This window comes from Staurois parvus, unplaced genomic scaffold, assembly GCF_062004578.1.
Source record: "Staurois parvus isolate SC_StPar_1 unplaced genomic scaffold, SC_StPar_1.0 ptg000205l, whole genome shotgun sequence".
NCBI classification, from domain to species: domain Eukaryota; kingdom Metazoa; phylum Chordata; class Amphibia; order Anura; family Ranidae; genus Staurois; species Staurois parvus.
The window spans coordinates 10431851-10444064 of NW_028318001.1; the positions used below are offsets into that span (position 1 = coordinate 10431851).

General features: G+C 40.5%; 1 protein-coding gene across 3 annotated transcripts in view; it reads left to right on the forward strand.

Moving 5' to 3' along the window:
• FAM110B (family with sequence similarity 110 member B) overlaps window positions 1-12214 on the forward strand; it is a 205348-nt gene that overhangs the window by 148090 nt on the left and 45044 nt on the right. For all 3 annotated transcript variants that reach the window (XM_089678472.1, XM_089678473.1, XM_089678474.1), the window contains one exon: window positions 3678-3765. The gene's annotated coding sequence lies outside the window, so the exon portion shown is untranslated. The remainder of the gene's footprint in view (window positions 1-3677; window positions 3766-12214) is intronic.

A 12214-nucleotide genomic window follows, 5' to 3' on the forward strand; every position in this document is an offset into this window, starting at 1 on the left:
TTCCTGGAGAAAGAACTACAGAAGGGATGTGCCATGATGTAATTCAGCCCCACTTGCAGTGGTGGGCGGACAAAGTCTCTCAGACACATTTAACATGTACAGGCCTAGTGTCACTACAATTCCCTGTGGTTCATGGGAACTGTAGTTTCCTTTTACTGCAGAGAGAGAATAGAGGACATGATGGATCCCCTGCTGTTACACCTCCTCCTTGGCAGAGCAGATGCTGTTATCTTTTGAATTACAGAGATGAGATAAAAATTCATTTAGACTTTTCTCCTAAATGGTAAGGATTTTCAAAATGTTATTAACCGTTTAGTGTTTTGTGTAGGGAGGTGTACTAATTGGTGATTTTTTTTATTTTATGTTTATTGCCTATCCCGGAGTTCTTCTTTATAGAGTTGAGATTTACCTCTGAACAATCAGCAGGCACAGATTAGTAGACTTGGGTAGGGGGTGGATCTGCAGAAACTATCATACATGTTTAACTAAGACCCTTCTTAAGAAAGACCTTTCAGTGTTCAATTATCTGCCATTTCACATCTATGGCTCGCTAAACTGGGCAAATAGGCTATTCTGCTGACTTCAGTCAATACACAATTTGCCTCATTACAGTATTTCATAGGTTAAAAGTACCTTTTAGGCTGTGGATTTAGCTATGTTAAGTTCTTCTAATAACCGATTAAAACATCAAAGTGTTTATTTGCGTACAGGACTTTTGAGTCATGATTATTTCAATTGGAAGGCTAGCGTCTTTAAAAATTATTATATGACTGTATACTGGCTGGGTGCTATAGTAAATCTTTAAAGAAACTCCTATGTATTTTTAGTAGCTGCTTTGTGTCTTTTAAGGTAAGATCTCGGGGTAGTGTATGTGTTCATAACTTTACCTTCTCCTTGTGATTTATTTCAGTGTTTTAAAGGAGACAGTCAACCTTGTTGTGATTGTCAAGTTCGTTGTAACTATTTGTATCCAATGTAATTTTATTGTTATAAATAAATTGGTAAAAATTCTTTTTACAGAAATTAGTTGGATTATTGTGATGCACCTTCAAAATCCCTTAATTCACACTCCTTTGTAAAAGTTTGTTAGGGATGTGGTGCAATATGCTGATGGTCAACCACTCGTCATTGTTTCAATCCTTTAAAGGAGAAGAGAGAGGTTCTGAAAAATATAAACATTCCTAATCGCCTCCATGCACCAGCAACACTGTGATGCCACAGCTGTCCCCTGCTTGCTCTAAACATGAGAACTGGGTGATCTCGTGACCTCTGATTGTTCAGTTCTCGGTCCGCTCTGAGCAGAGTGGTGCCCCTTGAGTGCTCTCTAGAGCGCTGGACAGGAGAGTGGGTGGGAGTGGCTGGCTCAGACTCTCAGCTGTATGCTGAGTGGCTGAGCCAGCTGGCAATCAGGCACCTGGGTGATCTCGACATTATTGTTGGGATCCTTCCAGAGCTTGACATTCAGGGTCACAGGAGAGCACAAGTAAGTTCACTCCTGTGACCCAGAAGAGAAGTATGGCCAAAAAAGGGTCCATTCACACCAGCAGGTGCACGTTATGCTCTATATAACACATGCCCCCTGATGTGCCTTGCGTAGGGTCCACTCTATACGCCGCTACACATTGCAATGTGATGTAGCATGTCACAACATGTGTCGCTTTGTAATAATGCAACATATCCTTTTTTCAGTGCACACCCACGCAGTGCATAATACGATAATACACAATAGAACATAAGGCAGATTGCCTTGTCTATGATAGCATTAGGACGGCATTTGGCAATCCTGCTTTTTTGAACAGTGGTGGCTTATAGTCGTGCTAAAGGGTTACTGTGAACAAAATTTGACAGACAAGCCAAATGGAAAAGTGTGGCTTTCCAGGCAATGTGCATCCTGAGTTGTAGGCCTTGCTTCATGATACTCATGCAGCTTTCAATTAACCTACAGTGTAGACTTATTAAAGTTAGAAGCTATTACCTTGTGGTGTTCAATTTTGCTAATAAAGAAATATTGAAATTAAAGTTAGAAGCTATTATTCACAAAGACAGTGCTATGTGCACTTAACAGGAAGCCTAGTGTGCATTTCTCATTAGCAAATTAACCAAATGCGGCTGCCCAGAGTTTGTATATATGAAGACTGTATTATTCGCTTTAAGCTGATTACAGATGGCAAAATGGCTGCAATCAGCTACCATAGATACACTCATGACAGTGATTTGGACAGCAAGTATTGCCCTGCTGTTTTTCTTTGTTATGGTATACAGAAGAAAAATACACCACTGTATCCCTTGGCAGTAAATGCACAAGAACAGTGTTATTTGAGATGTAACACCTATTTTTATGTGGTTTTAGAATGACACACATTCTGCTAGGCTGGCCCTATAAGAAGATTACGCAGCACTTTTTCCCGTTATGACCTCAGAGGTATGGGGAGTTTGAACAGAGGGAGATTGAATTACTTTGTCCAGAGAAATTGTGCTTTTTTGTAACATTTGCTAAAAATATGCTATCCACCAGATGTTTGATATTTGCATGCTATGATGCCCCCTAATGTACGTGCACTTTGTGAGATGTACTTTTTGAAAATTGCCAAGGTGGTTTACTAGCATCCAATATGCCTTAATGAATCATGAATTGCTGCATTAGGATGTATTCCTGCTCCAGTACTTTATCATAATCACAAGAGCATTTCTGCAAGTGTTCAACTCTGCTATACACTTTGACCAGTCTCTTACTAACCACTATGTTCTGTGGCATTGAAAGGGCTTAAAAATAGCAATCGCTGTCATTTGACAAAGATTCAATTGACAATCCTATTTAGAGTGATCCCTCTGGGTTGTATTTGTGGTAGTGTGACCACATATTGTTTTTTACTCATTTTGTAAAAACTCATGGACTATTTTGCTTTGGTCTTTTGGCCTTTATGTGATATTAAACTTTTACATTTCTAAAAAAAATAGAAAAACATGTTATACTTACCTGTTTTGCACACAGCATCCTCAATCTTTCTCTTTTCATTTGCTGGCTCCCCACCTGTTGAGTTCCCCCTCTCCCTTCCCAGAAAGCAAGGGAGGTACTTGTGCAGGCTCGCTGCATAGACTCAAACTCCTGCTGCCCCACTCCGGCTCTCACTTCATAGGATCTGATTGACACATAGCAGGAGCCAAGATAGAGCAAAGAGAACCACTACTTTTGTGCACAGCGCTGGATCGAAATACAGGTAAGTGTAAAGGGGGGGGGGGGGTGGAGATTGGGGCATCCTTGTTACAAAATATTTTTTTACCTTAACGCAGAGAATGTATTAAGAAAAAAAAAAACCTTAAGGCTTTAGAACCACTTTAATATCTTTGTGCATTTTCCCTGTATAGAATAGTAGTAGAGGGATCAATGGAATGCCAAAGGAAGTTTGCTGCTCTTTATCTAAAACAGCAGATGGTGGAAGGCAATGTCATTTCACGTATATTTTGCTGCTCTGTTTAGCCTTTACCCAAAAAGAATAATATTGAGTATGCAATGACAGTGGGAGCATTGCTGGGTTTCAGCAAGTCTCTGGATGCAATTAGTTGTCCCTTAGCTACCTTTACTTCCCGAAAGTCTTTCATTGATATTTATTGACTGATCTAGTGTGCCAGAGTTTGTGTTTGGAAAAATATTTCAATTAATATTTTGTGTTTTACAGATCTGTGATGCCTTGAAAGTCAGAAGGAAATGCTGGAACAAGCTGTTTAACTTCAAGAAGAAAGTCCATTTCATTTCACCTTTGGCTGGTAAGAAATAGAAAAAACTGAACCTGTTTGTATTTCTACATTAAACTAAACCTTATAGATCCAATATTAGAATGATCATAATATAAAGAAGCATGCATCATCTAGGCAGCTTCTCAAAATATATCACATGAAAAAGTTTTCCTCTGTATGTCAATATACTGTTTAAAGAGACACTCTGATCTAAAAAAAAATATTCTATTCAACTATGTATTTTTAAATAAAAAAGTACCTTTTATTGCTCTCCATCTCCATAGCCACCCTGTCTACTTTCTCCTAAGATAGGCTAGGGACTATGGGATTTGTAGTTTGCATAGAGCAGTGCACATGACCACAAGTCCATTAAGTATTGGGTGAGTGGTTAATTATTTTGTATGCCTCGTGCATACACAGCTTAAAATGCAGTGCTTATACAGTATTTTATTTCTCTTTTTAGCCTGTTAAAGCACTTCTATGTTTGCCTATGCTGCCATGCACACCTAGACGTTTGTAATAATATTTGAAGAGGAACATTTTTAGGCAGAAAAAAAAAATCAAGGCTTTTTCTGAGAGGAGGAGCTTATGAGCAGAAAAAAATGCATGTAAACATGTCTAAACACACATAAAAGCATGTGTATACACGTAAATGTATTCCAATGGCCAGAATAAATTACAATTTTGGTCATTACTGTAGACTGTATTTGCATCCAAACACCATACATGCATAAACATGTAAATAAATTGTAACATTAGAGGTGTTTTTCTGCCAAATTCTGGCGGAAAAAGTGCTGCTTATTTTCATAAGTCCATGTGCATGAGGCCTTTGGATATCATTTAGTGTCACTTTGAGGACTGGGAGCCACTTACCATGAAATACGAGCCCGGCATGGACTGGTTCAACAATGGCTACATGTTGCCCATGCCTGGAATGCAGGAAAACCTTATGCACACATGGAAAACTATTGGACAGAGTCAATCTGCAGCTTTGTGCATTCCTGTTACTGTTGCTGTTGTGTGTATGTGTGTATATATATATATATATATGTGTGTGTGTGTGTGTGTAAATATGTATGTGTGTATGTATATATGTGATATATATATATATATATATTCCTATATACAGTACATCTTTAAGGTATCCGTATACCTAATATGGTTGTAACGTGGGTTAGATAAGTGAATGAAGGTGTATGACCTTTTCCGACATCAATAAACTAACAAATCTGGTGGGCTTCGTTGATTGAATGGGATCGTTTTACCTTGAGAATAATTTTCATACCCTATAAACAAAGGCATCTGCACATCATCATGCAAGTCACAAATGTGAATGCTTGTCAATGGTTCCCATAGTTTTAGAAATTAAGGTTGTGAATTATTAAGGATGCTACACCATTTCTCATTAGCCAGCATTTAATTCAAAGGGTCTTTGAGTTCTTGAAAGGGGACTGTGGGCTCTTTCCAGACTTTGGCTATCATTTGCTTCACAGCCAGAAATAAGTACATGGTATGAAAAAAGGACTGGTATCGTGTGGTGAAGGAGGGCCATCCTCACATCCATTAAATGAAACAGGGTTTGAAGGAGGCCAAATGTTCTAGACCAGCTTTGGACAAGACCATCAAATGTGTAGTTCATTATGTGCACTTTGTAGCATATATGCTTTGCTTTCAAGATAACTAGAATAAAACCAGCATTTTCAGCTTCTCAAGATCCAGAGAATAATGTAAGAAAAATGGAAATCGAAGCACCACCCACTTCTAAGAGGTCCAGATACAACTTTATTTTAGTAAAGGTCAGGGGAAAAATCCAAAGAGTTGCCAACGATGGGTTTGGGGTTTCAAAAATGCAATGGAATAGATACTCCTTGGATTACATTTTTGGACCCCTGTGGAGATCCTCTGAGATGTACAAGCCACCTACCCGGGAACTATATTATTTACATCAACATCACTACTTTAGGATAGCCTTACATGTCCAGCCTTATTTTTCAATTTTTCTCACAATCCAGAGAGAACTGGCGTGAACTAAAGTAAACTTGTTAAGGGAGAAATAAAAGCGCAGTTATTGCAGACTCCCTCTAAATGGCTGGTTGTCTGTAATGCTGATGCTCTGGCTTCTATACTTCTGAGTCACTGGCCAAAAACAAGTAGATCTGCAAAATTCATGCATCTAGCATTTTCAAAGGTAGATAGATCAATAACTGCAGCTTTCATGGTTCCCGCATGACCGGTGTACTTTAAGAATGTCTACTGTATGTACAAGACCCTGCTGAGTTAATCAGATTTTTGTAGTTATGGTTTAATTTTACGGTTTACCATATTTATCATAAAAATGGTTATTTACCATAACCATTGTTGTTTCTAGCAACCAAAGCCAATGAGCCACGTGACAATAAAAATCGATCATTATTATCAATCGAGTTTTATATTTGGGAATTGAGCCTACAATTGCTTGGCTTTTTGGAGGGAGAGGGTTAATGTAAAAATTGTACACAAATGGTGTGCCCAGGAATAAAACAGTTACACCTCTGAGCGACTAAAGGGGAAAAAAAATCAACAATTGTAATAGCAAATCTAGAATCTACACTGCAGTAAAGGATTGATGACATTGGTTCGCAGCTCCTGGGATTCAGATGTTTGTGGCAGTGATACTACAGAGGGGCTTTACTGCTTGGCAGGGATGTTCAATTTAGAGGCTTCAGTATATTTTATGACAACTGCAGTTAGAAAAGCTTCTGCTGTCTCTTAACAAACACTTCATCTGTCCTCGCTGAAACCTGTCAGACAGTACAGTGTTATAACTGTGAAATCTGGTAAACAGGATAATCCCAAAATACAGTTCCTGTGACTCAGAGAGAGAACATAATAGACATAATTGTACATTACTGTTTGGAAGGCTAAGGTTATGTAAACGTTACATCTTCATAGAATTGAAAGTATTGAAATACAGGGAAGTGTGGAACACACACAGATCAGAGAGTTGATGCGGGGATGCTCCAATTACAGCTCTGGCAGGGTCTTTGCTGCTCTCCTGGAGCTCCTACAGATATAGGCATTCTGTACGTCAAATGCAGCATATGCCAGCTTACGCTCACTTGCGTATTGTTTTTTGTTATTGATTTTTTTTTTTTTATTATATCATGATGTCTTTGAGATGAAAATGCTGCTGTGGTTTTCCTTACTTTTGTTTTATTTTTCTGAGTTCTCTTGTTTTACAGGGAACTTGGCCTCTCCCTGCTATCTGCTGAGACACAACCAAGCTAATTAAGTGGAGCAGTTTTCAAATAGCTATACCCTATACTAACTAATCAAAATGTGTTTTGTTTTTTTTTGTTTTGTTTTTTTTAACCAAGCATTGGGGAGGGTTGACACATCCCTTTCCAAATCTGAGAGCAGTGTTTTACAAATGTGCTAAACCCTATGTCACTTTTGGCTTTCCAAATTACTATGATTTTCTGTAGGGATAAAAAATAATGCATTTTTAATGTGGTAAAACATACAAGTGTGAAAGGAGCCTGTGGGCCTTTTCTTTTTTTCCATACACAGTTTAACTAGTTGTGATCTTGAATTTACACGTTGTGATGTGAAACTGTTCGCATGCTAACTTGCAGCAAACTTTCATCTCCCATTAGTGTAGCAATTCGTCTTTTTATAGCTTTTCTTATATAAGCAGCAGTTGTCAGTTTTCTGTTTAAAACATATTGAAAGTTTACAAACATAAGTAGTACATACTGTATATATTATTATTTGTTTAAAATCATTGTTAAAACAAATGTTTTAACATACAGGAGGTTTCCATGCTGCAGTGTTTTTAAAAAAGAAAGCCCAGCACTATCTCTGCACTTGTTGACTGAGCATTGTGTCTTCATTGTATGTTCCTCTGACTTAGGCTGCCCATATACTTTATGAATTTTGGCCAGTTTTTGAAGAACCTGGCAGTTTGCGCAGTGGGTGGCCCTATCGGCCTTTTTACGCCCCTTATTTTCTGATTAAAAAGTCAAGAGAGACAGGCAGAAAATTGTTGGCTGAAAAGCAGCTACATCCAGTCAGATGCAGCCACTGTTCTGGTGTTTTGACAGCCAGCAGAGCTGGCTGTTTGAATACCACACTCTTAATGGGACATTCATCCATGTGTGTTGTAAAGAATGGATGGTGGAATCTGTTAGTGGGTGGTGGTCAAAATACAAAAGGCACAGTGCGAGATTCATCTGTGCATGCTGTAATCATGGATGGCAGAATCTGTGTTTTCATTCAGCCTGCTGACTGAACGAAGAGTCACTATAAGTGTATCGCCAGCTTTATTCAGGTGACTCAGTGTTTAATCTGATATCTTGTTGTTTGGGTTTCTTTGCAGAGAAAACTTGGGTACAACCTGCCTGTCGGATTTTACATGTGATGATTGCTAGCAGCTATTATAGCCACAATGACTCCGTGGGAGGGATTTCCCCATTAGCACTGTCAGAGTTGATTGGGGGAATCTATGGATGGCTTTATATTGGTGGTCAATAGAAAAAATGCAGCCTTTAGGCTACGTTCACACTAGCCTTGTGTGCAGGCGGCAGAGAGGCGTTTGGGAAGCGTTTTTACCGCTTCCCAAACGCCTCTGCCAATTCTGCACATTACAGCACATGGTGCTGTTCTAACAGGAGCGTTTGCGTCTCGTCGCGTTGCGTCGCGGCAAAACGGACGCCTTTGGTCGAGTCAGGAGGCTTTGAAGCCTCCTATTCTCGTCTATGGTGTCGCTCCGCAAACGCCCGGCCGGCGTTTGCGGTGCGGTTGCGACGCGGTTGCGGGGCGTTTGCGGAGCGGTAACACCACTCAAATGCATTATAGGCGTTTGTGGGGCGTTATTAACGCTCGGCAAACGCCTAGCAACCGCCGCTAAACCGCGCATGCGGCGTTTGCGGAGCGTTAAAAACGCTCCGCAAACACCGGACCAACGCTTGCCAAACGCTATAGGGGCGTTTGGCAAGCGTTGGCAAAACAGCCTAGTGTGAACGAGCCCTTAGAGTGGTGGTCAGAATGTGACCTCTACAGGCAGCTATAAAGATAATTGGTGTCATGCTACTGGGTTTTGCCAAGTGGGACTGGTCCTGGAACTATGCAGGCATCACCAAATTGGAGGTGGGGTGTCAGCCACTCACAGCTCACGGAACCCTATCAACCTCTGGAGGAATCCTAGGTTAAGATCTGGTTAAGAATGGCTGCCATAGACTGTGTGTTGAGGCCAACTTGCAGTAAACGTGCTAACAGAATATGATTCATGCTCAGGGCCTGTTTTGTGTTGGGATTGCTCACATAGTAGTCCACAGTTCTCATGGAAATAATAAGTCTTTTTTGGAGCTGGGTTGTTTCCTAATGTTTAAATACCCTATTTTCTAGCAGCAGGCTTTATCAATGGCCTCTCTTTGTGAATCATTAGTTCAAATACATTAATGCAAACTGCTGTGAAGAAGAATTCACTAAGGCTTGGTTCACACTGCCGCGACTTGTGATTCGTCTTATGAGACCCCAAGTTGCATGACATGTGAAATCTCATGTTAGTCAATGAGAGCTTAAAGTGGTTGTAAAGGCTCAAGGTTTTTTACTGTCATGCATTTTATGCATGAAGGTAAAAAACCTTGTGCAGCAGTCCCCACTAATACTCACCTAAGCCCCCTCTCTATCTAGCGATGTGCACTAGAGTCGAGGCTAGACTCCCTCTCCTCATTGGCTGAGACAGAAGCGGGAGCCATTTGCTCCTACTGCTGTCAATCACAATCAGTGAGACAATGAGAAGAGAGAGGGGGCGGGGCCTAGCTGTGACTCCGTGTGTGTGTGTGTGTGTGAATGGATACACAGAGCAGCGGGTGCCCCAATAGCAAGCTGCTTGCACCCAACAGGAGGGAGGGGCCAGGAGCGCCAGTGAGGGACCTGAGAAGGAGATTCGGGGCTGCTCTGTGCAAAACCACTGCACACAGCAGGTAAGTATAGACATATCTGTTTTTTGTTTTTTAGAATAAATAAGTCTTTCAAATAACCTTAATTAGCACTACTGAAATTGCTCCAATTTTAGAAAAGGTTCCTGTACTACTTCAAGGCAACTTCTACCTGACTTGCTAGTACTCAAGTCATCAGCAAAACGCCAGGAAGTCGCCAGGCAAAGTCACGTGACTTTCAGGTCGCAGTAGTGTGAACCAAGCCTAAAGGTCTTCAGTGCAATATTTACATATTAGCCCTTCATTTGTAGAGTTCTGGGCTAACTCAGATAAACTTAGTATTACATAGTATTCATCCTGAACTTGTGTTCCGCTGATTTGATTCTGGTTACCTGCAGTTTATTTCTTCTGCACTTTGCCCCGTCCTCTCAGCCAGACTCCAAATTTGTGTCGGCATCAAATGGAAAACTGGGCGTGCTTTACAACAGTTTAAGCAACATATTCTCCTCCTGCCCTCTTTTCTACCTCGCTTCCTTCCCCCCAGCAAGTCAGGTTTTACAAAAAAAAAAAGTCACTTGTCTGGATGCCAAGTATGTGAAATGAGTTCAGTTGGTTAATGCAGCCGGTTTCCATGGTAACGGGAGCGTTGGATATCCCTCCAGGCTTGTTTCAAAGAAATTAACTCTATGCTAGTGTAGAAAATAACATTAAAGCCTGATTGTACATGTGCTCCCTTCCCTTGAACATCCAGCCAGACAGAGTAGTCTGTCTTAATTGTATTTTAATTACCAGCTAATAGAAAGTGTGTTGTGTGTGAATATTCAGGAGGACACATTGGTAACATCTCTCCCCTAGTGCTATCGTAGACAGAATAGAATTGTTTGAATCAGTAAAGCTATATCTCAGCTGGTGATGGCACCAATTTGTGTTTAATGATACAGGGACATCCTAGAGTCTGATCCATCACATCCATAGCGGCAATATAAAAAGGTCCTTTACATATCTCACTAATAGACTCCGTTGTGTTCCACTTGTTGAGGTGTGTCAGCTGTTCATTGTATTTAAAGCACAAGTTGGCTTTTATAATGTTTCCACTTGTAACATTTTTTGTTTTGCATTGTTTTTTTTCCTGAGTTGCATTAAAAACGATCAGTTTTCATTTCCATGCCGTTGTAGCATCCAGTATATTGTATAATTAAAGGAGACCTCCAGCAAGAAATAACAAGATAAATGAACAACTGGGGGAATCAATGGTGAAGGATCTGGGAGTTCTGGTAGATCACAAGCTTAGTAATGGCATGCAATGCCAAGCTGAGGTTTCTAAAGCGAGCAAAATCCTCTCTTGTATTAAAAGAGGTACAGACCCCAGAGAGAGAGAGATATCATATTAACCCTGTACCAGGGGCGGACTGACAACTCATGGGGCCCCCGGGCAATAGGGGATCATGGGGCCCCTGTGTCCTTGCCCAAACTCAAAAAAGCCTATGAAAAAGGTACCAGGGGCATCTCATGGGGCCCCCTACTGACCCCGGGCCCTCAAGCAGTGCCCAAGTTTCCAAATGGTCAGTCCGCCCCTGCCCTGTACAAATCATTAGTAATACCTCATCTGGAATATGCAGTTCAGTTTTGGGCACCAATTCACAAAAAGAACATTGGGGAACTCGTACAGTACAGAGAAGGGCAACCAAACTGATACGAGGCATGGAGGAGATCAACTATGAGGAAAGATTAGAGGAACTGAATTTAGTCTGTCTTGAGAAGAGGAGATTAAGGGGGAAATGGTCAACATGTATAATACATCAGTGGTTCATATAGTGAACTTGGTGTTGAGTTATTCACCCTGAGGTCATCACAGAGGACAAGGGGGCACTCTTTATGTCTCAATTAATATATATATATATATATATATATATATATATATATACATATTCTTAAAAATTTTCCCTCACCCCTCCACTTACCTATCCCATCTAACCTGTATAAACTAGATGTGTATACTTACCTATTTTTAATCTGCTACAGTCTGGTCACATGATCCTGCAGCTTCAGCTCCCCTGTGTCATTGACCATCTGTTACAGGGGAGGGAGCACCAACAATGGTTGGGCTTTGGCAGCCTATAGGTGACATCATGGCTCCCAGATTTCAGAGTCATCACCAAGCACTTCGTTACTCAGAGCTGCAGGATCACATGACTGGAGCGGATTAAAATTCACACGTTCACTTGAATTCCCTGTGGTTGATGTTTCCTTTTATTGCAGAGAGAGGAGATGATAGGCTGTAATCCCTGCTGTTACCCCTCCTTCTTTGTAGAGCAGATGCTATTATCTTTTGAATTACAGAGTTGAGATCATGAAAATTAAATTAGATATTTCTCCTAAATGGTATTGATGTTCAAAATGTTACTAACTGTTTAGTGTATTCTGTAAGGGGGTGTATTCATAGGTGATTATTTTGCCTATCTCAAGAGTTCTTCTTTAAAAATAAGAAGTGAAGCTGAAATCTCCCAAACAGGACCCAAATGGCAAAGAAAAAAATAAGACCTTGTTTTAAAGCGGAG